We start from the raw sequence: 26,172 nt of genomic DNA on the forward strand, positions 1-26,172 counted from the left end.
GGACGCAAACCTCACTGATATATTACAGGCAGGTTTGCGATACGGGCACCAGCGTTTTCTCAGACAAATAGATATGAATGTCGATGATCCTATAATCATGGCCCGAGTTGCAGTGTGAAATACAAAATAACCGGGACAAAATCACACTGAAGTTTATGCAAATGGAGGTGCCGGGGATTGAACCCGGGACCTCATACATGCGAAGCATGCGCTCTACCACTGAGCTACATCCCCTTGGTGTGCGGTGAGTCTGTCCTGCAGACATCTTTTCCTGGGAGAATTCTTCCGGTCAAAGTATGCTGCCAACTGAAGCACTAGCAAAAGACCAGGGAAAACGGGAGCAAGACTGGAAAAGCACATGGTCACACTGAAGCAGTGTGCATTATGCTTCTCCATAAGAGATGACTTCCAGGGGAAGTATTCCACCAGAGGATTACCGTGCTCAAAGAGCCATCTAGTGGACAGAGACCATATGACAGTCAAAAAAAGGGAAACAATTGGAGATGCCAGGGATTGGACCCGGGGCCTCATACATGCAAAACAAGTGCTCTACCACTGAGCTACATCCCCTCGGTATGCAGTGTGTCTGTCCTGCAGACATAATTTTCAGGGAGAACTCTTCTGGTCAAAACATTCTGCCGAGTGAAGCACTAGCAAAAGAGCAGGGAAAACTGGAGCAAGAATGGAAAACCACATGGTCACACTGAAGCAGTGTGCATTTTGCTTCTCCATAAGAGATGACTTCCAGGGGAAGATTTCCACCAGAGGATTACTGTGCTCAAAGGGCCATCTAGTGGATAGAGATCATTTGACAGTCAAAAAGAGAAACAAGTGGAAATGCCCCGGGTCCTCATACATGCAAAGCATGCGCTCTACAACTGAGCTACATCCCCGCTGAGAGGACACTTCCTCATCACACCTAAAAGCTTCAGGAGGGAGTGGGCTAAGTAAGGAAAGGGGTTTGCAGTAGTGCATATGAAAAAACATGACAACTGCCAAATTACATCTTACTACTTACAATGACAAAGTTAAAGCGCCAGGTCGATCTCATCACGTTGGTGCCTGAGACATCACATAATGTGACACGGCCATCTCGGATAGATGCCCCAGATTTGAGAAGTGTAGTTATGGAGAAAAAATAAATAAATATATATATATATATATATATATATATGTATGTCTTCAAACACCAAAAATGAGATAGCACCATTTCGCGCAGGAATTCCTCCAGCCGAAAGCCCACAAATGTTGCTAGATAGACTGACACCTCTTTCGGATGTCCTTCTGTATTTGCTGGCTAGTGGAAAGCAAAGTGGACCCACCACTCTATAGCTCTGCCGTCATGAGTGTCCCTAGCACACTCGGCAGATGTCGCTTCTCTAGGCAGACAAGCAGTGGAATTCTGCGGAAGGTCAATGGTGCTTCCATTGGTTTTGCCACTAGGCGATCCATTGCAGCCCTAGAATGAAGCATAACCCGCTGAATGCATTCAGGGTGTTCTGCGGTGGGAAAGGTCAGAGGGGGTGATAGTTGGTGAGCGTGCACAGCACCTCAGAATGATACCACTGCCTAGCAGGGGGACCGGTGGAGACACTATTCTCAGCCAATGCCCCTCTGTATGAACGAGTCTGCTTTGTGTCATCCCGGTAAGAGATCAGGCTAACAGGCTTCCAATGAAAAAAGCAGACATCACACTGAAGCATGGTGCACCGTGCATGTCCACAATCATCGGCTCCAAAGAGAAGACGTTCAGCAACAGGATTTAGTATGGCAAAAGACCACATCATCCTAATTCCCATGTACAGGAAAAAGCCCACACTTGAAGAAACATATCATATGGAGATGCCGGGGATCGAACCTGTGGCCTCATACTTCCAAAGCAGGTGCTCTACCACTGAGTTACATCCCCGCTGCCAGCAAGGACCTATGAAATCTACCAGATGCTGGCTGGCTGCTTGGGACTAACAGCGCCCAGAACTGATGGTAACTGTCGAATTTGAGTTTCCAAATGGCGGACTTCATTTTAGAGCCACCTGTTTCTGGTTGTCCATAGAAACATGCAGAAAAGCTGCCCCCCCCCTGCAATCCCCCTGATCAACTAATGAAAAATATCAATATGTTCAAGGCTTTTGCTTTTAGAAGCCGGAGATAGGCCCCAGCAGCAGAGCTGGTAGGATATTCCAGCTCAAAACTAACAAGTTACAGAACCTGATCAACTTAGGTTGACAACAGAGGTACATCTGTGGCCACATCCAGTGAAAACAAATTATTTTTAAAGCTAGCCATCATATGCTACAAAGGTACAATGGTGGAGCTATACATTCGGAACCAAAACAATCGACTGAAAAGAAACGCAAGGCAATGCCAATCCTTTCACGATTCTGCACGGTTAAAACTGTGGTGTGATGGTACTCTCTGTGCATTTCTATTTGTAGTGATTGTGAAGGCATACAGGATGTTGACACTGGCAGGGACGCAAACCTCACTGATATATTACAGGCAGGTTTGCGATACGGGCACCAGCGTTTTCTCAGACAAATAGATATGAATGTCGATGATCCTATAATCATGGCCCGAGTTGCAGTGTGAAATACAAAATAACCGGGACAAAATCACACTGAAGTTTATGCAAATGGAGATGCCGGGGATTGAACCCGGGACCTCATACATGCGAAGCATGCGCTCTACCACTGAGCTACATCCCCTTGGTGTGCGGTGAGTCTGTCCTGCAGACATCTTTTCCTGGGAGAATTCTTCCGGTCAAAGTATGCTGCCAACTGAAGCACTAGCAAAAGACCAGGGAAAACGGGAGCAAGACTGGAAAAGCACATGGTCACACTGAAGCAGTGTGCATTATGCTTCTCCATAAGAGATGACTTCCAGGGGAAGTATTCCACCAGAGGATTACCGTGCTCAAAGAGCCATCTAGTGGACAGAGACCATATGACAGTCAAAAAAAGGGAAACAATTGGAGATGCCAGGGATTGGACCCGGGGCCTCATACATGCAAAACAAGTGCTCTACCACTGAGCTACATCCCCTCGGTATGCAGTGTGTCTGTCCTGCAGACATAATTTTCAGGGAGAACTCTTCTGGTCAAAACATTCTGCCGAGTGAAGCACTAGCAAAAGAGCAGGGAAAACTGGAGCAAGAATGGAAAACCACATGGTCACACTGAAGCAGTGTGCATTTTGCTTCTCCATAAGAGATGACTTCCAGGGGAAGATTTCCACCAGAGGATTACTGTGCTCAAAGGGCCATCTAGTGGATAGAGATCATTTGACAGTCAAAAAGAGAAACAAGTGGAAATGCCCCGGGTCCTCATACATGCAAAGCATGCGCTCTACAACTGAGCTACATCCCCGCTGAGAGGACACTTCCTCATCACACCTAAAAGCTTCAGGAGGGAGTGGGCTAAGTAAGGAAAGGGGTTTGCAGTAGTGCATATGAAAAAACATGACAACTGCCAAATTACATCTTACTACTTACAATGACAAAGTTAAAGCGCCAGGTCGATCTCATCACGTTGGTGCCTGAGACATCACATAATGTGACACGGCCATCTCGGATAGATGCCCCAGATTTGAGAAGTGTAGTTATGGAGAAAAAATAAATAAATATATATATATATATATATATATATGTATGTCTTCAAACACCAAAAATGAGATAGCACCATTTCGCGCAGGAATTCCTCCAGCCGAAAGCCCACAAATGTTGCTAGATAGACTGACACCTCTTTCGGATGTCCTTCTGTATTTGCTGGCTAGTGGAAAGCAAAGTGGACCCACCACTCTATAGCTCTGCCGTCATGAGTGTCCCTAGCACACTCGGCAGATGTCGCTTCTCTAGGCAGACAAGCAGTGGAATTCTGCGGAAGGTCAATGGTGCTTCCATTGGTTTTGCCACTAGGCGATCCATTGCAGCCCTAGAATGAAGCATAACCCGCTGAATGCATTCAGGGTGTTCTGCGGTGGGAAAGGTCAGAGGGGGTGATAGTTGGTGAGCGTGCACAGCACCTCAGAATGATACCACTGCCTAGCAGGGGGACCGGTGGAGACACTATTCTCAGCCAATGCCCCTCTGTCTGAACGAGTCTGCTTTGTGTCATCCCGGTAAGAGATCAGGCTAACAGGCTTCCAATGAAAAAAGCAGACATCACACTGAAGCATGGTGCACCGTGCATGTCCACAATCATCGGCTCCAAAGAGAAGACGTTCAGCAACAGGATTTAGTATGGCAAAAGACCACATCATCCTAATTCCCATGTACAGGAAAAAGCCCACACTTGAAGAAACATGTCATATGGAGACGCCGGGGATCGAACCTGTGGCCTCATACTTCCAAAGCAGGTGCTCTACCACTGAGTTACATCCCCGCTGCCAGCAAGGACCTATGAAATCTACCAGATGCTGGCTGGCTGCTTGGGACTAACAGCGCCCAGAACTGATGGTAACTGTCGAATTGGAGTTTCCAAATGGCGGACTTCATTTTAGAGCCACCTGTTTCTGGTTGTCCATAGAAACATGCAGAAAAGCTGCCCCCCCCTGCAATCCCCCTGATCAACTAATGAAAAATATCAATATGTTCAAGGCTTTTGCTTTTAGAAGCCGGAGATAGGCCCCAGCAGCAGAGCTGGTAGGATATTCCAGCTCAAAACTAACAAGTTACAGAACCTGATCAACTTAGGTTGACAACAGAGGTACATCTGTGGCCACATCCAGTGAAAACAAATTATTTTTAAAGCTAGCCATCATATGCTACAAAGGTACAATGGTGGAGCTATACATTCGGAACCAAAACAATCGACTGAAAAGAAACGCAAGGCAATGCCAATCCTTTCACGATTCTGCACGGTTAAAACTGTGGTGTGATGGTACTCTCTGTGCATTTCTATTTGTAGTGATTGTGAAGGCATACAGGATGTTGACACTGGCAGGGACGCAAACCTCACTGATATATTACAGGCAGGTTTGCGATACGGGCACCAGCGTTTTCTCAGACAAATAGATATGAATGTCGATGATCCTATAATCATGGCCCGAGTTGCAGTGTGAAATACAAAATAACCGGGACAAAATCACACTGAAGTTTATGCAAATGGAGGTGCCGGGGATTGAACCCGGGACCTCATACATGCGAAGCATGCGCTCTACCACTGAGCTACATCCCCTTGGTGTGCGGTGAGTCTGTCCTGCAGACATCTTTTCCTGGGAGAATTCTTCCGGTCAAAGTATGCTGCCAACTGAAGCACTAGCAAAAGACCAGGGAAAACGGGAGCAAGACTGGAAAAGCACATGGTCACACTGAAGCAGTGTGCATTATGCTTCTCCATAAGAGATGACTTCCAGGGGAAGTATTCCACCAGAGGATTACCGTGCTCAAAGAGCCATCTAGTGGACAGAGACCATATGACAGTCAAAAAAAGGGAAACAATTGGAGATGCCAGGGATTGGACCCGGGGCCTCATACATGCAAAACAAGTGCTCTACCACTGAGCTACATCCCCTCGGTATGCAGTGTGTCTGTCCTGCAGACATAATTTTCAGGGAGAACTCTTCTGGTCAAAACATTCTGCCGAGTGAAGCACTAGCAAAAGAGCAGGGAAAACTGGAGCAAGAATGGAAAACCACATGGTCACACTGAAGCAGTGTGCATTTTGCTTCTCCATAAGAGATGACTTCCAGGGGAAGATTTCCACCAGAGGATTACTGTGCTCAAAGGGCCATCTAGTGGATAGAGATCATTTGACAGTCAAAAAGAGAAACAAGTGGAAATGCCCCGGGTCCTCATACATGCAAAGCATGCGCTCTACAACTGAGCTACATCCCCGCTGAGAGGACACTTCCTCATCACACCTAAAAGCTTCAGGAGGGAGTGGGCTAAGTAAGGAAAGGGGTTTGCAGTAGTGCATATGAAAAAACATGACAACTGCCAAATTACATCTTACTACTTACAATGACAAAGTTAAAGCGCCAGGTCGATCTCATCACGTTGGTGCCTGAGACATCACATAATGTGACACGGCCATCTCGGATAGATGCCCCAGATTTGAGAAGTGTAGTTATGGAGAAAAAATAAATAAATATATATATATATATATATATATATGTATGTCTTCAAACACCAAAAATGAGATAGCACCATTTCGCGCAGGAATTCCTCCAGCCGAAAGCCCACAAATGTTGCTAGATAGACTGACACCTCTTTCGGATGTCCTTCTGTATTTGCTGGCTAGTGGAAAGCAAAGTGGACCCACCACTCTATAGCTCTGCCGTCATGAGTGTCCCTAGCACACTCGGCAGATGTCGCTTCTCTAGGCAGACAAGCAGTGGAATTCTGCGGAAGGTCAATGGTGCTTCCATTGGTTTTGCCACTAGGCGATCCATTGCAGCCCTAGAATGAAGCATAACCCGCTGAATGCATTCAGGGTGTTCTGCGGTGGGAAAGGTCAGAGGGGGTGATAGTTGGTGAGCGTGCACAGCACCTCAGAATGATACCACTGCCTAGCAGGGGGATCGGTGGAGACACTATTCTCAGCCAATGCCCCTCTGTATGAACGAGTCTGCTTTGTGTCATCCCGGTAAGAGATCAGGCTAACAGGCTTCCAATGAAAAAAGCAGACATCACACTGAAGCATGGTGCACCGTGCATGTCCACAATCATCGGCTCCAAAGAGAAGACGTTCAGCAACAGGATTTAGTATGGCAAAAGACCACATCATCCTAATTCCCATGTACAGGAAAAAGCCCACACTTGAAGAAACATATCATATGGAGATGCCGGGGATCGAACCTGTGGCCTCATACTTCCAAAGCAGGTGCTCTACCACTGAGTTACATCCCCGCTGCCAGCAAGGACCTATGAAATCTACCAGATGCTGGCTGGCTGCTTGGGACTAACAGCGCCCAGAACTGATGGTAACTGTCGAATTGGAGTTTCCAAATGGCGGACTTCATTTTAGAGCCACCTGTTTCTGGTTGTCCATAGAAACATGCAGAAAAGCTGCCCCCCCCTGCAATCCCCCTGATCAACTAATGAAAAATATCAATATGTTCAAGGCTTTTGCTTTTAGAAGCCGGAGATAGGCCCCAGCAGCAGAGCTGGTAGGATATTCCAGCTCAAAACTAACAAGTTACAGAACCTGATCAACTTAGGTTGACAACAGAGGTACATCTGTGGCCACATCCAGTGAAAACAAATTATTTTTAAAGCTAGCCATCATATGCTACAAAGGTACAATGGTGGAGCTATACATTCGGAACCAAAACAATCGACTGAAAAGAAACGCAAGGCAATGCCAATCCTTTCACGATTCTGCACGGTTAAAACTGTGGTGTGATGGTACTCTCTGTGCATTTCTATTTGTAGTGATTGTGAAGGCATACAGGATGTTGACACTGGCAGGGACGCAAACCTCACTGATATATTACAGGCAGGTTTGCGATACGGGCACCAGCGTTTTCTCAGACAAATAGATATGAATGTCGATGATCCTATAATCATGGCCCGAGTTGCAGTGTGAAATACAAAATAACCGGGACAAAATCACACTGAAGTTTATGCAAATGGAGATGCCGGGGATTGAACCCGGGACCTCATACATGCGAAGCATGCGCTCTACCACTGAGCTACATCCCCTTGGTGTGCGGTGAGTCTGTCCTGCAGACATCTTTTCCTGGGAGAATTCTTCCGGTCAAAGTATGCTGCCAACTGAAGCACTAGCAAAAGACCAGGGAAAACGGGAGCAAGACTGGAAAAGCACATGGTCACACTGAAGCAGTGTGCATTATGCTTCTCCATAAGAGATGACTTCCAGGGGAAGTATTCCACCAGAGGATTACCGTGCTCAAAGAGCCATCTAGTGGACAGAGACCATATGACAGTCAAAAAAAGGGAAACAATTGGAGATGCCAGGGATTGGACCCGGGGCCTCATACATGCAAAACAAGTGCTCTACCACTGAGCTACATCCCCTCGGTATGCAGTGTGTCTGTCCTGCAGACATAATTTTCAGGGAGAACTCTTCTGGTCAAAACATTCTGCCGAGTGAAGCACTAGCAAAAGAGCAGGGAAAACTGGAGCAAGAATGGAAAACCACATGGTCACACTGAAGCAGTGTGCATTTTGCTTCTCCATAAGAGATGACTTCCAGGGGAAGATTTCCACCAGAGGATTACTGTGCTCAAAGGGCCATCTAGTGGATAGAGATCATTTGACAGTCAAAAAGAGAAACAAGTGGAAATGCCCCGGGTCCTCATACATGCAAAGCATGCGCTCTACAACTGAGCTACATCCCCGCTGAGAGGACACTTCCTCATCACACCTAAAAGCTTCAGGAGGGAGTGGGCTAAGTAAGGAAAGGGGTTTGCAGTAGTGCATATGAAAAAACATGACAACTGCCAAATTACATCTTACTACTTACAATGACAAAGTTAAAGCGCCAGGTCGATCTCATCACGTTGGTGCCTGAGACATCACATAATGTGACACGGCCATCTCGGATAGATGCCCCAGATTTGAGAAGTGTAGTTATGGAGAAAAAATAAATAAATATATATATATATATATATATATATATATATATATGTATGTCTTCAAACACCAAAAATGAGATAGCACCATTTCGCGCAGGAATTCCTCCAGCCGAAAGCCCACAAATGTTGCTAGATAGACTGACACCTCTTTCGGATGTCCTTCTGTATTTGCTGGCTAGTGGAAAGCAAAGTGGACCCACCACTCTATAGCTCTGCCGTCATGAGTGTCCCTAGCACACTCGGCAGATGTCGCTTCTCTAGGCAGACAAGCAGTGGAATTCTGCGGAAGGTCAATGGTGCTTCCATTGGTTTTGCCACTAGGCGATCCATTGCAGCCCTAGAATGAAGCATAACCCGCTGAATGCATTCAGGGTGTTCTGCGGTGGGAAAGGTCAGAGGGGGTGATAGTTGGTGAGCGTGCACAGCACCTCAGAATGATACCACTGCCTAGCAGGGGGACCGGTGGAGACACTATTCTCAGCCAATGCCCCTCTGTCTGAACGAGTCTGCTTTGTGTCATCCCGGTAAGAGATCAGGCTAACAGGCTTCCAATGAAAAAAGCAGACATCACACTGAAGCATGGTGCACCGTGCATGTCCACAATCATCGGCTCCAAAGAGAAGACGTTCAGCAACAGGATTTAGTATGGCAAAAGACCACATCATCCTAATTCCCATGTACAGGAAAAAGCCCACACTTGAAGAAACATGTCATATGGAGACGCCGGGGATCGAACCTGTGGCCTCATACTTCCAAAGCAGGTGCTCTACCACTGAGTTACATCCCCGCTGCCAGCAAGGACCTATGAAATCTACCAGATGCTGGCTGGCTGCTTGGGACTAACAGCGCCCAGAACTGATGGTAACTGTCGAATTGGAGTTTCCAAATGGCGGACTTCATTTTAGAGCCACCTGTTTCTGGTTGTCCATAGAAACATGCAGAAAAGCTGCCCCCCCCTGCAATCCCCCTGATCAACTAATGAAAAATATCAATATGTTCAAGGCTTTTGCTTTTAGAAGCCGGAGATAGGCCCCAGCAGCAGAGCTGGTAGGATATTCCAGCTCAAAACTAACAAGTTACAGAACCTGATCAACTTAGGTTGACAACAGAGGTACATCTGTGGCCACATCCAGTGAAAACAAATTATTTTTAAAGCTAGCCATCATATGCTACAAAGGTACAATGGTGGAGCTATACATTCGGAACCAAAACAATCGACTGAAAAGAAACGCAAGGCAATGCCAATCCTTTCACGATTCTGCACAGTTAAAACTGTGGTGTGATGGTACTCTCTGTGCATTTCTATTTGTAGTGATTGTGAAGGCATACAGGATGTTGACACTGGCAGGGACGCAAACCTCACTGATATATTACAGGCAGGTTTGCGATACGGGCACCAGCGTTTTCTCAGACAAATAGATATGAATGTCGATGATCCTATAATCATGGCCCGAGTTGCAGTGTGAAATACAAAATAACCGGGACAAAATCACACTGAAGTTTATGCAAATGGAGGTGCCGGGGATTGAACCCGGGACCTCATACATGCGAAGCATGCGCTCTACCACTGAGCTACATCCCCTTGGTGTGCGGTGAGTCTGTCCTGCAGACATCTTTTCCTGGGAGAATTCTTCCGGTCAAAGTATGCTGCCAACTGAAGCACTAGCAAAAGACCAGGGAAAACGGGAGCAAGACTGGAAAAGCACATGGTCACACTGAAGCAGTGTGCATTATGCTTCTCCATAAGAGATGACTTCCAGGGGAAGTATTCCACCAGAGGATTACCGTGCTCAAAGAGCCATCTAGTGGACAGAGACCATATGACAGTCAAAAAAAGGGAAACAATTGGAGATGCCAGGGATTGGACCCGGGGCCTCATACATGCAAAACAAGTGCTCTACCACTGAGCTACATCCCCTCGGTATGCAGTGTGTCTGTCCTGCAGACATAATTTTCAGGGAGAACTCTTCTGGTCAAAACATTCTGCCGAGTGAAGCACTAGCAAAAGAGCAGGGAAAACTGGAGCAAGAATGGAAAACCACATGGTCACACTGAAGCAGTGTGCATTTTGCTTCTCCATAAGAGATGACTTCCAGGGGAAGATTTCCACCAGAGGATTACTGTGCTCAAAGGGCCATCTAGTGGATAGAGATCATTTGACAGTCAAAAAGAGAAACAAGTGGAAATGCCCCGGGTCCTCATACATGCAAAGCATGCGCTCTACAACTGAGCTACATCCCCGCTGAGAGGACACTTCCTCATCACACCTAAAAGCTTCAGGAGGGAGTGGGCTAAGTAAGGAAAGGGGTTTGCAGTAGTGCATATGAAAAAACATGACAACTGCCAAATTACATCTTACTACTTACAATGACAAAGTTAAAGCGCCAGGTCGATCTCATCACGTTGGTGCCTGAGACATCACATAATGTGACACGGCCATCTCGGATAGATGCCCCAGATTTGAGAAGTGTAGTTATGGAGAAAAAATAAATAAATATATATATATATATATATATATATATGTATGTCTTCAAACACCAAAAATGAGATAGCACCATTTCGCGCAGGAATTCCTCCAGCCGAAAGCCCACAAATGTTGCTAGATAGACTGACACCTCTTTCGGATGTCCTTCTGTATTTGCTGGCTAGTGGAAAGCAAAGTGGACCCACCACTCTATAGCTCTGCCGTCATGAGTGTCCCTAGCACACTCGGCAGATGTCGCTTCTCTAGGCAGACAAGCAGTGGAATTCTGCGGAAGGTCAATGGTGCTTCCATTGGTTTTGCCACTAGGCGATCCATTGCAGCCCTAGAATGAAGCATAACCCGCTGAATGCATTCAGGGTGTTCTGCGGTGGGAAAGGTCAGAGGGGGTGATAGTTGGTGAGCGTGCACAGCACCTCAGAATGATACCACTGCCTAGCAGGGGGACCGGTGGAGACACTATTCTCAGCCAATGCCCCTCTGTATGAACGAGTCTGCTTTGTGTCATCCCGGTAAGAGATCAGGCTAACAGGCTTCCAATGAAAAAAGCAGACATCACACTGAAGCATGGTGCACCGTGCATGTCCACAATCATCGGCTCCAAAGAGAAGACGTTCAGCAACAGGATTTAGTATGGCAAAAGACCACATCATCCTAATTCCCATGTACAGGAAAAAGCCCACACTTGAAGAAACATATCATATGGAGATGCCGGGGATCGAACCTGTGGCCTCATACTTCCAAAGCAGGTGCTCTACCACTGAGTTACATCCCCGCTGCCAGCAAGGACCTATGAAATCTACCAGATGCTGGCTGGCTGCTTGGGACTAACAGCGCCCAGAACTGATGGTAACTGTCGAATTTGAGTTTCCAAATGGCGGACTTCATTTTAGAGCCACCTGTTTCTGGTTGTCCATAGAAACATGCAGAAAAGCTGCCCCCCCCCTGCAATCCCCCTGATCAACTAATGAAAAATATCAATATGTTCAAGGCTTTTGCTTTTAGAAGCCGGAGATAGGCCCCAGCAGCAGAGCTGGTAGGATATTCCAGCTCAAAACTAACAAGTTACAGAACCTGATCAACTTAGGTTGACAACAGAGGTACATCTGTGGCCACATCCAGTGAAAACAAATTATTTTTAAAGCTAGCCATCATATGCTACAAAGGTACAATGGTGGAGCTATACATTCGGAACCAAAACAATCGACTGAAAAGAAACGCAAGGCAATGCCAATCCTTTCACGATTCTGCACGGTTAAAACTGTGGTGTGATGGTACTCTCTGTGCATTTCTATTTGTAGTGATTGTGAAGGCATACAGGATGTTGACACTGGCAGGGACGCAAACCTCACTGATATATTACAGGCAGGTTTGCGATACGGGCACCAGCGTTTTCTCAGACAAATAGATATGAATGTCGATGATCCTATAATCATGGCCCGAGTTGCAGTGTGAAATACAAAATAACCGGGACAAAATCACACTGAAGTTTATGCAAATGGAGATGCCGGGGATTGAACCCGGGACCTCATACATGCGAAGCATGCGCTCTACCACTGAGCTACATCCCCTTGGTGTGCGGTGAGTCTGTCCTGCAGACATCTTTTCCTGGGAGAATTCTTCCGGTCAAAGTATGCTGCCAACTGAAGCACTAGCAAAAGACCAGGGAAAACGGGAGCAAGACTGGAAAAGCACATGGTCACACTGAAGCAGTGTGCATTATGCTTCTCCATAAGAGATGACTTCCAGGGGAAGTATTCCACCAGAGGATTACCGTGCTCAAAGAGCCATCTAGTGGACAGAGACCATATGACAGTCAAAAAAAGGGAAACAATTGGAGATGCCAGGGATTGGACCCGGGGCCTCATACATGCAAAACAAGTGCTCTACCACTGAGCTACATCCCCTCGGTATGCAGTGTGTCTGTCCTGCAGACATAATTTTCAGGGAGAACTCTTCTGGTCAAAACATTCTGCCGAGTGAAGCACTAGCAAAAGAGCAGGGAAAACTGGAGCAAGAATGGAAAACCACATGGTCACACTGAAGCAGTGTGCATTTTGCTTCTCCATAAGAGATGACTTCCAGGGGAAGATTTCCACCAGAGGATTACTGTGCTCAAAGGGCCATCTAGTGGATAGAGATCATTTGACAGTCAAAAAGAGAAACAAGTGGAAATGCCCCGGGTCCTCATACATGCAAAGCATGCGCTCTACAACTGAGCTACATCCCCGCTGAGAGGACACTTCCTCATCACACCTAAAAGCTTCAGGAGGGAGTGGGCTAAGTAAGGAAAGGGGTTTGCAGTAGTGCATATGAAAAAACATGACAACTGCCAAATTACATCTTACTACTTACAATGACAAAGTTAAAGCGCCAGGTCGATCTCATCACGTTGGTGCCTGAGACATCACATAATGTGACACGGCCATCTCGGATAGATGCCCCAGATTTGAGAAGTGTAGTTATGGAGAAAAAATAAATAAATATATATATATATATATATATATATGTATGTCTTCAAACACCAAAAATGAGATAGCACCATTTCGCGCAGGAATTCCTCCAGCCGAAAGCCCACAAATGTTGCTAGATAGACTGACACCTCTTTCGGATGTCCTTCTGTATTTGCTGGCTAGTGGAAAGCAAAGTGGACCCACCACTCTATAGCTCTGCCGTCATGAGTGTCCCTAGCACACTCGGCAGATGTCGCTTCTCTAGGCAGACAAGCAGTGGAATTCTGCGGAAGGTCAATGGTGCTTCCATTGGTTTTGCCACTAGGCGATCCATTGCAGCCCTAGAATGAAGCATAACCCGCTGAATGCATTCAGGGTGTTCTGCGGTGGGAAAGGTCAGAGGGGGTGATAGTTGGTGAGCGTGCACAGCACCTCAGAATGATACCACTGCCTAGCAGGGGGACCGGTGGAGACACTATTCTCAGCCAATGCCCCTCTGTCTGAACGAGTCTGCTTTGTGTCATCCCGGTAAGAGATCAGGCTAACAGGCTTCCAATGAAAAAAGCAGACATCACACTGAAGCATGGTGCACCGTGCATGTCCACAATCATCGGCTCCAAAGAGAAGACGTTCAGCAACAGGATTTAGTATGGCAAAAGACCACATCATCCTAATTCCCATGTACAGGAAAAAGCCCACACTTGAAGAAACATGTCATATGGAGACGCCGGGGATCGAACCTGTGGCCTCATACTTCCAAAGCAGGTGCTCTACCACTGAGTTACATCCCCGCTGCCAGCAAGGACCTATGAAATCTACCAGATGCTGGCTGGCTGCTTGGGACTAACAGCGCCCAGAACTGATGGTAACTGTCGAATTGGAGTTTCCAAATGGCGGACTTCATTTTAGAGCCACCTGTTTCTGGTTGTCCATAGAAACATGCAGAAAAGCTGCCCCCCCCTGCAATCCCCCTGATCAACTAATGAAAAATATCAATATGTTCAAGGCTTTTGCTTTTAGAAGCCGGAGATAGGCCCCAGCAGCAGAGCTGGTAGGATATTCCAGCTCAAAACTAACAAGTTACAGAACCTGATCAACTTAGGTTGACAACAGAGGTACATCTGTGGCCACATCCAGTGAAAACAAATTATTTTTAAAGCTAGCCATCATATGCTACAAAGGTACAATGGTGGAGCTATACATTCGGAACCAAAACAATCGACTGAAAAGAAACGCAAGGCAATGCCAATCCTTTCACGATTCTGCACGGTTAAAACTGTGGTGTGATGGTACTCTCTGTGCATTTCTATTTGTAGTGATTGTGAAGGCATACAGGATGTTGACACTGGCAGGGACGCAAACCTCACTGATATATTACAGGCAGGTTTGCGATACGGGCACCAGCGTTTTCTCAGACAAATAGATATGAATGTCGATGATCCTATAATCATGGCCCGAGTTGCAGTGTGAAATACAAAATAACCGGGACAAAATCACACTGAAGTTTATGCAAATGGAGGTGCCGGGGATTGAACCCGGGACCTCATACATGCGAAGCATGCGCTCTACCACTGAGCTACATCCCCTTGGTGTGCGGTGAGTCTGTCCTGCAGACATCTTTTCCTGGGAGAATTCTTCCGGTCAAAGTATGCTGCCAACTGAAGCACTAGCAAAAGACCAGGGAAAACGGGAGCAAGACTGGAAAAGCACATGGTCACACTGAAGCAGTGTGCATTATGCTTCTCCATAAGAGATGACTTCCAGGGGAAGTATTCCACCAGAGGATTACCGTGCTCAAAGAGCCATCTAGTGGACAGAGACCATATGACAGTCAAAAAAAGGGAAACAATTGGAGATGCCAGGGATTGGACCCGGGGCCTCATACATGCAAAACAAGTGCTCTACCACTGAGCTACATCCCCTCGGTATGCAGTGTGTCTGTCCTGCAGACATAATTTTCAGGGAGAACTCTTCTGGTCAAAACATTCTGCCGAGTGAAGCACTAGCAAAAGAGCAGGGAAAACTGGAGCAAGAATGGAAAACCACATGGTCACACTGAAGCAGTGTGCATTTTGCTTCTCCATAAGAGATGACTTCCAGGGGAAGATTTCCACCAGAGGATTACTGTGCTCAAAGGGCCATCTAGTGGATAGAGATCATTTGACAGTCAAAAAGAGAAACAAGTGGAAATGCCCCGGGTCCTCATACATGCAAAGCATGCGCTCTACAACTGAGCTACATCCCCGCTGAGAGGACACTTCCTCATCACACCTAAAAGCTTCAGGAGGGAGTGGGCTAAGTAAGGAAAGGGGTTTGCAGTAGTGCATATGAAAAAACATGACAACTGCCAAATTACATCTTACTACTTACAATGACAAAGTTAAAGCGCCAGGTCGATCTCATCACGTTGGTGCCTGAGACATCACATAATGTGACACGGCCATCTCGGATAGATGCCCCAGATTTGAGAAGTGTAGTTATGGAGAAAAAATAAATAAATATATATATATATATATATATATATGTATGTCTTCAAACACCAAAAATGAGATAGCACCATTTCGCGCAGGAATTCCTCCAGCCGAAAGCCCACAAATGTTGCTAGATAGACTGACACCTCTTTCGGATGTCCTTCTGTATTTGCTGGCTAGTGGAAAGCAAAGTGGACCCACCACTCTATAGCTCTGCCGTCATGAGTGTCCCTAGCACACTCGGCAGATGTCGCTTCTCTAGGCAGACAAGCAGTGGAATTCTGCGGAAGGTCAATGGTGCTTCCATTGGTTTTGCCACTAGGCGATCCATTGCAGCCCTAGAATGAAGCATAACCCGCTGAATGCATTCAGGGTGTTCTGCGGTGGGAAAGGTCAGAGGGGGTGATAGTTGGTGAGCGTGCACAGCACCTCAGAATGATACCACTGCCTAGCAGGGGGACCGGTGGAGACACTATTCTCAGCCAATGCCCCTCTGTATGAACGAGTCTGCTTTGTGTCATCCCGGTAAGAGATCAGGCTAACAGGCTTCCAATGAAAAAAGCAGACATCACACTGAAGCATGGTGCACCGTGCATGTCCACAATCATCGGCTCCAAAGAGAAGACGTTCAGCAACAGGATTTAGTATGGCAAAAGACCACATCATCCTAATTCCCATGTACAGGAAAAAGCCCACACTTGAAGAAACATGTCATATGGAGATGCCGGGGATCGAACCTGTGGCCTCATACTTCCAAAGCAGGTGCTCTACCACTGAGTTACATCCCCGCTGCCAGCAAGGACCTATGAAATCTACCAGATGCTGGCTGGCTGCTTGGGACTAACAGCGCCCAGAACTGATGGTAACTGTCGAATTTGAGTTTCCAAATGGCGGACTTCATTTTAGAGCCACCTGTTTCTGGTTGTCCATAGAAACATGCAGAAAAGCTGCCCCCCCCCCTGCAATCCCCCTGATCAACTAATGAAAAATATCAATATGTTCAAGGCTTTTGCTTTTAGAAGCCGGAGATAGGCCCCAGCAGCAGAGCTGGTAGGATATTCCAGCTCAAAACTAACAAGTTACAGAACCTGATCAACTTAGGTTGACAACAGAGGTACATCTGTGGCCACATCCAGTGAAAACAAATTATTTTTAAAGCTAGCCATCATATGCTACAAAGGTACAATGGTGGAGCTATACATTCGGAACCAAAACAATCGACTGAAAAGAAACGCAAGGCAATGCCAATCCTTTCACGATTCTGCACGGTTAAAACTGTGGTGTGATGGTACTCTCTGTGCATTTCTATTTGTAGTGATTGTGAAGGCATACAGGATGTTGACACTGGCAGGGACGCAAACCTCACTGATATATTACAGGCAGGTTTGCGATACGGGCACCAGCGTTTTCTCAGACAAATAGATATGAATGTCGATGATCCTATAATCATGGCCCGAGTTGCAGTGTGAAATACAAAATAACCGGGACAAAATCACACTGAAGTTTATGCAAATGGAGGTGCCGGGGATTGAACCCGGGACCTCATACATGCGAAGCATGCGCTCTACCACTGAGCTACATCCCCTTGGTGTGCGGTGAGTCTGTCCTGCAGACATCTTTTCCTGGGAGAATTCTTCCGGTCAAAGTATGCTGCCAACTGAAGCACTAGCAAAAGACCAGGGAAAACGGGAGCAAGACTGGAAAAGCACATGGTCACACTGAAGCAGTGTGCATTATGCTTCTCCATAAGAGATGACTTCCAGGGGAAGTATTCCACCAGAGGATTACCGTGCTCAAAGAGCCATCTAGTGGACAGAGACCATATGACAGTCAAAAAAAGGGAAACAATTGGAGATGCCAGGGATTGGACCCGGGGCCTCATACATGCAAAACAAGTGCTCTACCACTGAGCTACATCCCCTCGGTATGCAGTGTGTCTGTCCTGCAGACATAATTTTCAGGGAGAACTCTTCTGGTCAAAACATTCTGCCGAGTGAAGCACTAGCAAAAGAGCAGGGAAAACTGGAGCAAGAATGGAAAACCACATGGTCACACTGAAGCAGTGTGCATTTTGCTTCTCCATAAGAGATGACTTCCAGGGGAAGATTTCCACCAGAGGATTACTGTGCTCAAAGGGCCATCTAGTGGATAGAGATCATTTGACAGTCAAAAAGAGAAACAAGTGGAAATGCCCCGGGTCCTCATACATGCAAAGCATGCGCTCTACAACTGAGCTACATCCCCGCTGAGAGGACACTTCCTCATCACACCTAAAAGCTTCAGGAGGGAGTGGGCTAAGTAAGGAAAGGGGTTTGCAGTAGTGCATATGAAAAAACATGACAACTGCCAAATTACATCTTACTACTTACAATGACAAAGTTAAAGCGCCAGGTCGATCTCATCACGTTGGTGCCTGAGACATCACATAATGTGACACGGCCATCTCGGATAGATGCCCCAGATTTGAGAAGTGTAGTTATGGAGAAAAAATAAATAAATATATATATATATATATATATATATATATATATATGTATGTCTTCAAACACCAAAAATGAGATAGCACCATTTCGCGCAGGAATTCCTCCAGCCGAAAGCCCACAAATGTTGCTAGATAGACTGACACCTCTTTCGGATGTCCTTCTGTATTTGCTGGCTAGTGGAAAGCAAAGTGGACCCACCACTCTATAGCTCTGCCGTCATGAGTGTCCCTAGCACACTCGGCAGATGTCGCTTCTCTAGGCAGACAAGCAGTGGAATTCTGCGGAAGGTCAATGGTGCTTCCATTGGTTTTGCCACTAGGCGATCCATTGCAGCCCTAGAATGAAGCATAACCCGCTGAATGCATTCAGGGTGTTCTGCGGTGGGAAAGGTCAGAGGGGGTGATAGTTGGTGAGCGTGCACAGCACCTCAGAATGATACCACTGCCTAGCAGGGGGACCGGTGGAGACACTATTCTCAGCCAATGCCCCTCTGTCTGAACGAGTCTGCTTTGTGTCATCCCGGTAAGAGATCAGGCTAACAGGCTTCCAATGAAAAAAGCAGACATCACACTGAAGCATGGTGCACCGTGCATGTCCACAATCATCGGCTCCAAAGAGAAGACGTTCAGCAACAGGATTTAGTATGGCAAAAGACCACATCATCCTAATTCCCATGTACAGGAAAAAGCCCACACTTGAAGAAACATGTCATATGGAGACGCCGGGGATCGAACCTGTGGCCTCATACTTCCAAAGCAGGTGCTCTACCACTGAGTTACATCCCCGCTGCCAGCAAGGACCTATGAAATCTACCAGATGCTGGCTGGCTGCTTGGGACTAACAGCGCCCAGAACTGATGGTAACTGTCGAATTGGAGTTTCCAAATGGCGGACTTCATTTTAGAGCCACCTGTTTCTGGTTGTCCATAGAAACATGCAGAAAAGCTGCCCCCCCCTGCAATCCCCCTGATCAACTAATGAAAAATATCAATATGTTCAAGGCTTTTGCTTTTAGAAGCCGGAGATAGGCCCCAGCAGCAGAGCTGGTAGGATATTCCAGCTCAAAACTAACAAGTTACAGAACCTGATCAACTTAGGTTGACAACAGAGGTACATCTGTGGCCACATCCAGTGAAAACAAATTATTTTTAAAGCTAGCCATCATATGCTACAAAGGTACAATGGTGGAGCTATACATTCGGAACCAAAACAATCGACTGAAAAGAAACGCAAGGCAATGCCAATCCTTTCACGATTCTGCACGGTTAAAACTGTGGTGTGATGGTACTCTCTGTGCATTTCTATTTGTAGTGATTGTGAAGGCATACAGGATGTTGACACTGGCAGGGACGCAAACCTCACTGATATATTACAGGCAGGTTTGCGATACGGGCACCAGCGTTTTCTCAGACAAATAGATATGAATGTCGATGATCCTATAATCATGGCCCGAGTTGCAGTGTGAAATACAAAATAACCGGGACAAAATCACACTGAAGTTTATGCAAATGGAGGTGCCGGGGATTGAACCCGGGACCTCATACATGCGAAGCATGCGCTCTACCACTGAGCTACATCCCCTTGGTGTGCGGTGAGTCTGTCCTGCAGACATCTTTTCCTGGGAGAATTCTTCCGGTCAAAGTATGCTGCCAACTGAAGCACTAGCAAAAGACCAGGGAAAACGGGAGCAAGACTGGAAAAGCACATGGTCACACTGAAGCAGTGTGCATTATGCTTCTCCATAAGAGATGACTTCCAGGGGAAGTATTCCACCAGAGGATTACCGTGCTCAAAGAGCCATCTAGTGGACAGAGACCATATGACAGTCAAAAAAAGGGAAACAATTGGAGATGCCAGGGATTGGACCCGGGGCCTCATACATGCAAAACAAGTGCTCTACCACTGAGCTACATCCCCTCGGTATGCAGTGTGTCTGTCCTGCAGACATAATTTTCAGGGAGAACTCTTCTGGTCAAAACATTCTGCCGAGTGAAGCACTAGCAAAAGAGCAGGGAAAACTGGAGCAAGAATGGAAAACCACATGGTCACACTGAAGCAGTGTGCATTTTGCTTCTCCATAAGAGATGACTTCCAGGGGAAGATTTCCACCAGAGGATTACTGTGCTCAAAGGGCCATCTAGTGGATAGAGATCATTTGACAGTCAAAAAGAGAAACAAGTGGAAATGCCCCGGGTCCTCATACATGCAAAGCATGCGCTCTACAACTGAGCTACATCCCCGCTGAGAGGACACTTCCTCATCACACCTAAAAGCTTCAGGAGGGAGTGGGCTAAGTAAGGAAAGGGGTTTGCAGTAGTGCATATGAAAAAACATGACAACTGCCAAATTACATCTTACTACTTACAATGACAAAGTTAAAGCGCCAGGTCGATCTCATCACGTTGGTGCCTGAGACATCACATAATGTGACACGGCCATCTCGGATAGATGCCCCAGATTTGAGAAGTGTAGTTATGGAGAAAAAATAAATAAATATATATATATATATATATATATATATATATATATATGTATGTCTTCAAACACCAAAAATGAGATAGCACCATTTCGCGCAGGAATTCCTCCAGCCGAAAGCCCACAAATGTTGCTAGATAGACTGACACCTCTTTCGGATGTCCTTCTGTATTTGCTGGCTAGTGGAAAGCAAAGTGGACCCACCACTCTATAGCTCTGCCGTCATGAGTGTCCCTAGCACACTCGGCAGATGTCGCTTCTCTAGGCAGACAAGCAGTGGAATTCTGCGGAAGGTCAATGGTGCTTCCATTGGTTTTGCCACTAGGCGATCCATTGCAGCCCTAGAATGAAGCATAACCCGCTGAATGCATTCAGGGTGTTCTGCGGTGGGAAAGGTCAGAGGGGGTGATAGTTGGTGAGCGTGCACAGCACCTCAGAATGATACCACTGCCTAGCAGGGGGACCGGTGGAGACACTATTCTCAGCCAATGCCCCTCTGTCTGAACGAGTCTGCTTTGTGTCATCCCGGTAAGAGATCAGGCTAACAGGCTTCCAATGAAAAAAGCAGACATCACACTGAAGCATGGTGCACCGTGCATGTCCACAATCATCGGCTCCAAAGAGAAGACGTTCAGCAACAGGATTTAGTATGGCAAAAGACCACATCATCCTAATTCCCATGTACAGGAAAAAGCCCACACTTGAAGAAACATGTCATATGGAGACGCCGGGGATCGAACCTGTGGCCTCATACTTCCAAAGCAGGTGCTCTACCACTGAGTTACATCCCCGCTGCCAGCAAGGACCTATGAAATCTACCAGATGCTGGCTGGCTGCTTGGGACTAACAGCGCCCAGAACTGATGGTAACTGTCGAATTGGAGTTTCCAAATGGCGGACTTCATTTTAGAGCCACCTGTTTCTGGTTGTCCATAGAAACATGCAGAAAAGCTGCCCCCCCCTGCAATCCCCCTGATCAACTAATGAAAAATATCAATATGTTCAAGGCTTTTGCTTTTAGAAGCCGGAGATAGGCCCCAGCAGCAGAGCTGGTAGGATATTCCAGCTCAAAACTAACAAGTTACAGAACCTGATCAACTTAGGTTGACAACAGAGGTACATCTGTGGCCACATCCAGTGAAAACAAATTATTTTTAAAGCTAGCCATCATATGCTACAAAGGTACAATGGTGGAGCTATACATTCGGAACCAAAACAATCGACTGAAAAGAAACGCAAGGCAATGCCAATCCTTTCACGATTCTGCACGGTTAAAACTGTGGTGTGATGGTACTCTCTGTGCATTTCTATTTGTAGTGATTGTGAAGGCATACAGGATGTTGACACTGGCAGGGACGCAAACCTCACTGATATATTACAGGCAGGTTTGCGATACGGGCACCAGCGTTTTCTCAGACAAATAGATATGAATGTCGATGATCCTATAATCATGGCCCGAGTTGCAGTGTGAAATACAAAATAACCGGGACAAAATCACACTGAAGTTTATGCAAATGGAGGTGCCGGGGATTGAACCCGGGACCTCATACATGCGAAGCATGCGCTCTACCACTGAGCTACATCCCCTTGGTGTGCGGTGAGTCTGTCCTGCAGACATCTTTTCCTGGGAGAATTCTTCCGGTCAAAGTATGCTGCCAACTGAAGCACTAGCAAAAGACCAGGGAAAACGGGAGCAAGACTGGAAAAGCACATGGTCACACTGAAGCAGTGTGCATTATGCTTCTCCATAAGAGATGACTTCCAGGGGAAGTATTCCACCAGAGGATTACCGTGCTCAAAGAGCCATCTAGTGGACAGAGACCATATGACAGTCAAAAAAAGGGAAACAATTGGAGATGCCAGGGATTGGACCCGGGGCCTCATACATGCAAAACAAGTGCTCTACCACTGAGCTACATCCCCTCGGTATGCAGTGTGTCTGTCCTGCAGACATAATTTTCAGGGAGAACTCTTCTGGTCAAAACATTCTGCCGAGTGAAGCACTAGCAAAAGAGCAGGGAAAACTGGAGCAAGAATGGAAAACCACATGGTCACACTGAAGCAGTGTGCATTTTGCTTCTCCATAAGAGATGACTTCCAGGGGAAGATTTCCACCAGAGGATTACTGTGCTCAAAGGGCCATCTAGTGGATAGAGATCATTTGACAGTCAAAAAGAGAAACAAGTGGAAATGCCCCGGGTCCTCATACATGCAAAGCATGCGCTCTACAACTGAGCTACATCCCCGCTGAGAGGACACTTCCTCATCACACCTAAAAGCTTCAGGAGGGAGTGGGCTAAGTAAGGAAAGGGGTTTGCAGTAGTGCATATGAAAAAACATGACAACTGCCAAATTACATCTTACTACTTACAATGACAAAGTTAAAGCGCCAGGTCGATCTCATCACGTTGGTGCCTGAGACATCACATAATGTGACACGGCCATCTCGGATAGATGCCCCAGATTTGAGAAGTGTAGTTATGGAGAAAAAATAAATAAATATATATATATATATATATATATATATGTATGTCTTCAAACACCAAAAATGAGATAGCACCATTTCGCGCAGGAATTCCTCCAGCCGAAAGCCCACAAATGTTGCTAGATAGACTGACACCTCTTTCGGATGTCCTTCTGTATTTGCTGGCTAGTGGAAAGCAAAGTGGACCCACCACTCTATAGCTCTGCCGTCATGAGTGTCCCTAGCACACTCGGCAGATGTCGCTTCTCTAGGCAGACAAGCAGTGGAATTCTGCGGAAGGTCAATGGTGCTTCCATTGGTTTTGCCACTAGGCGATCCATTGCAGCCCTAGAATGAAGCATAACCCGCTGAATGCATTCAGGGTGTTCTGCGGTGGGAAAGGTCAGAGGGGGTGATAGTTGGTGAGCGTGCACAGCACCTCAGAATGATACCACTGCCTAGCAGGGGGACCGGTGGAGACACTATTCTCAGCCAATGCCCCTCTGTATGAACGAGTCTGCTTTGTGTCATCCCGGTAAGAGATCAGGCTAACAGGCTTCCAATGAAAAAAGCAGACATCACACTGAAGCATGGTGCACCGTGCATGTCCACAATCATCGGCTCCAAAGAGAAGACGTTCAGCAACAGGATTTAGTATGGCAAAAGACCACATCATCCTAATTCCCATGTACAGGAAAAAGCCCACACTTGAAGAAACATATCATATGGAGATGCCGGGGATCGAACCTGTGGCCTCATACTTCCAAAGCAGGTGCTCTACCACTGAGTTACATCCCCGCTGCCAGCAAGGACCTATGAAATCTACCAGATGCTGGCTGGCTGCTTGGGACTAACAGCGCCCAGAACTGATGGTAACTGTCGAATTTGAGTTTCCAAATGGCGGACTTCATTTTAGAGCCACCTGTTTCTGGTTGTCCATAGAAACATGCAGAAAAGCTGCCCCCCCCCTGCAATCCCCCTGATCAACTAATGAAAAATATCAATATGTTCAAGGCTTTTGCTTTTAGAAGCCGGAGATAGGCCCCAGCAGCAGAGCTGGTAGGATATTCCAGCTCAAAACTAACAAGTTACAGAACCTGATCAACTTAGGTTGACAACAGAGGTACATCTGTGGCCACATCCAGTGAAAACAAATTATTTTTAAAGCTAGCCATCATATGCTACAAAGGTACAATGGTGGAGCTATACATTCGGAACCAAAACAATCGACTGAAAAGAAACGCAAGGCAATGCCAATCCTTTCACGATTCTGCACGGTTAAAACTGTGGTGTGATGGTACTCTCTGTGCATTTCTATTTGTAGTGATTGTGAAGGCATACAGGATGTTGACACTGGCAGGGACGCAAACCTCACTGATATATTACAGGCAGGTTTGCGATACGGGCACCAGCGTTTTCTCAGACAAATAGATATGAATGTCGATGATCCTATAATCATGGCCCGAGTTGCAGTGTGAAATACAAAATAACCGGGACAAAATCACACTGAAGTTTATGCAAATGGAGATGCCGGGGATTGAACCCGGGACCTCATACATGCGAAGCATGCGCTCTACCACTGAGCTACATCCCCTTGGTGTGCGGTGAGTCTGTCCTGCAGACATCTTTTCCTGGGAGAATTCTTCCGGTCAAAGTATGCTGCCAACTGAAGCACTAGCAAAAGACCAGGGAAAACGGGAGCAAGACTGGAAAAGCACATGGTCACACTGAAGCAGTGTGCATTATGCTTCTCCATAAGAGATGACTTCCAGGGGAAGTATTCCACCAGAGGATTACCGTGCTCAAAGAGCCATCTAGTGGACAGAGACCATATGACAGTCAAAAAAAGGGAAACAATTGGAGATGCCAGGGATTGGACCCGGGGCCTCATACATGCAAAACAAGTGCTCTACCACTGAGCTACATCCCCTCGGTATGCAGTGTGTCTGTCCTGCAGACATAATTTTCAGGGAGAACTCTTCTGGTCAAAACATTCTGCCGAGTGAAGCACTAGCAAAAGAGCAGGGAAAACTGGAGCAAGAATGGAAAACCACATGGTCACACTGAAGCAGTGTGCATTTTGCTTCTCCATAAGAGATGACTTCCAGGGGAAGATTTCCACCAGAGGATTACTGTGCTCAAAGGGCCATCTAGTGGATAGAGATCATTTGACAGTCAAAAAGAGAAACAAGTGGAAATGCCCCGGGTCCTCATACATGCAAAGCATGCGCTCTACAACTGAGCTACATCCCCGCTGAGAGGACACTTCCTCATCACACCTAAAAGCTTCAGGAGGGAGTGGGCTAAGTAAGGAAAGGGGTTTGCAGTAGTGCATATGAAAAAACATGACAACTGCCAAATTACATCTTACTACTTACAATGACAAAGTTAAAGCGCCAGGTCGATCTCATCACGTTGGTGCCTGAGACATCACATAATGTGACACGGCCATCTCGGATAGATGCCCCAGATTTGAGAAGTGTAGTTATGGAGAAAAAATAAATAAATATATATATATATATATATATATATATGTATGTCTTCAAACACCAAAAATGAGATAGCACCATTTCGCGCAGGAATTCCTCCAGCCGAAAGCCCACAAATGTTGCTAGATAGACTGACACCTCTTTCGGATGTCCTTCTGTATTTGCTGGCTAGTGGAAAGCAAAGTGGACCCACCACTCTATAGCTCTGCCGTCATGAGTGTCCCTAGCACACTCGGCAGATGTCGCTTCTCTAGGCAGACAAGCAGTGGAATTCTGCGGAAGGTCAATGGTGCTTCCATTGGTTTTGCCACTAGGCGATC

At 46.5% G+C, this 26,172-nt stretch overlaps 11 non-coding genes across 11 annotated transcripts; all 11 read right to left on the reverse strand.

Moving 5' to 3' along the window:
* Positions 1-162: 162 nt before the first annotated feature.
* Positions 163-234, reverse strand: TRNAA-CGC (transfer RNA alanine (anticodon CGC)). The gene has a single exon. It is a non-coding gene; the product is annotated as a tRNA-Ala (tRNA).
* Positions 235-2,633: 2,399 nt separating this feature from the next.
* TRNAA-CGC (transfer RNA alanine (anticodon CGC)) lies at positions 2,634-2,705 on the reverse strand. Its single transcript has one exon. It is a non-coding gene; the product is annotated as a tRNA-Ala (tRNA).
* A 2,396-nt stretch (positions 2,706-5,101) lies between these two features.
* TRNAA-CGC (transfer RNA alanine (anticodon CGC)) lies at positions 5,102-5,173 on the reverse strand. Its single transcript has one exon. It is a non-coding gene; the product is annotated as a tRNA-Ala (tRNA).
* Positions 5,174-7,569: 2,396 nt separating this feature from the next.
* TRNAA-CGC (transfer RNA alanine (anticodon CGC)) lies at positions 7,570-7,641 on the reverse strand. The gene has a single exon. It is a non-coding gene; the product is annotated as a tRNA-Ala (tRNA).
* A 2,406-nt stretch (positions 7,642-10,047) lies between these two features.
* Positions 10,048-10,119, reverse strand: TRNAA-CGC (transfer RNA alanine (anticodon CGC)). Its single transcript has one exon. It is a non-coding gene; the product is annotated as a tRNA-Ala (tRNA).
* Positions 10,120-12,518: 2,399 nt separating this feature from the next.
* On the reverse strand, positions 12,519-12,590 carry TRNAA-CGC (transfer RNA alanine (anticodon CGC)). The gene has a single exon. It is a non-coding gene; the product is annotated as a tRNA-Ala (tRNA).
* A 2,396-nt stretch (positions 12,591-14,986) lies between these two features.
* TRNAA-CGC (transfer RNA alanine (anticodon CGC)) lies at positions 14,987-15,058 on the reverse strand. Its single transcript has one exon. It is a non-coding gene; the product is annotated as a tRNA-Ala (tRNA).
* A 2,398-nt stretch (positions 15,059-17,456) lies between these two features.
* On the reverse strand, positions 17,457-17,528 carry TRNAA-CGC (transfer RNA alanine (anticodon CGC)). The gene has a single exon. It is a non-coding gene; the product is annotated as a tRNA-Ala (tRNA).
* Positions 17,529-19,934: 2,406 nt separating this feature from the next.
* On the reverse strand, positions 19,935-20,006 carry TRNAA-CGC (transfer RNA alanine (anticodon CGC)). The gene has a single exon. It is a non-coding gene; the product is annotated as a tRNA-Ala (tRNA).
* Positions 20,007-22,414: 2,408 nt separating this feature from the next.
* TRNAA-CGC (transfer RNA alanine (anticodon CGC)) lies at positions 22,415-22,486 on the reverse strand. Its single transcript has one exon. It is a non-coding gene; the product is annotated as a tRNA-Ala (tRNA).
* A 2,399-nt stretch (positions 22,487-24,885) lies between these two features.
* TRNAA-CGC (transfer RNA alanine (anticodon CGC)) lies at positions 24,886-24,957 on the reverse strand. Its single transcript has one exon. It is a non-coding gene; the product is annotated as a tRNA-Ala (tRNA).
* Between the last annotated feature and the right edge of the window lie 1,215 nt (positions 24,958-26,172).

The sequence above is a fragment of the Ambystoma mexicanum genome, assembly GCF_040938575.1.
Source record: "Ambystoma mexicanum isolate Mex_15411 chromosome 12 unlocalized genomic scaffold, UKY_AmexF1_1 Mex_chr12_unloc.1, whole genome shotgun sequence".
Taxonomy (NCBI): domain Eukaryota; kingdom Metazoa; phylum Chordata; class Amphibia; order Caudata; family Ambystomatidae; genus Ambystoma; species Ambystoma mexicanum.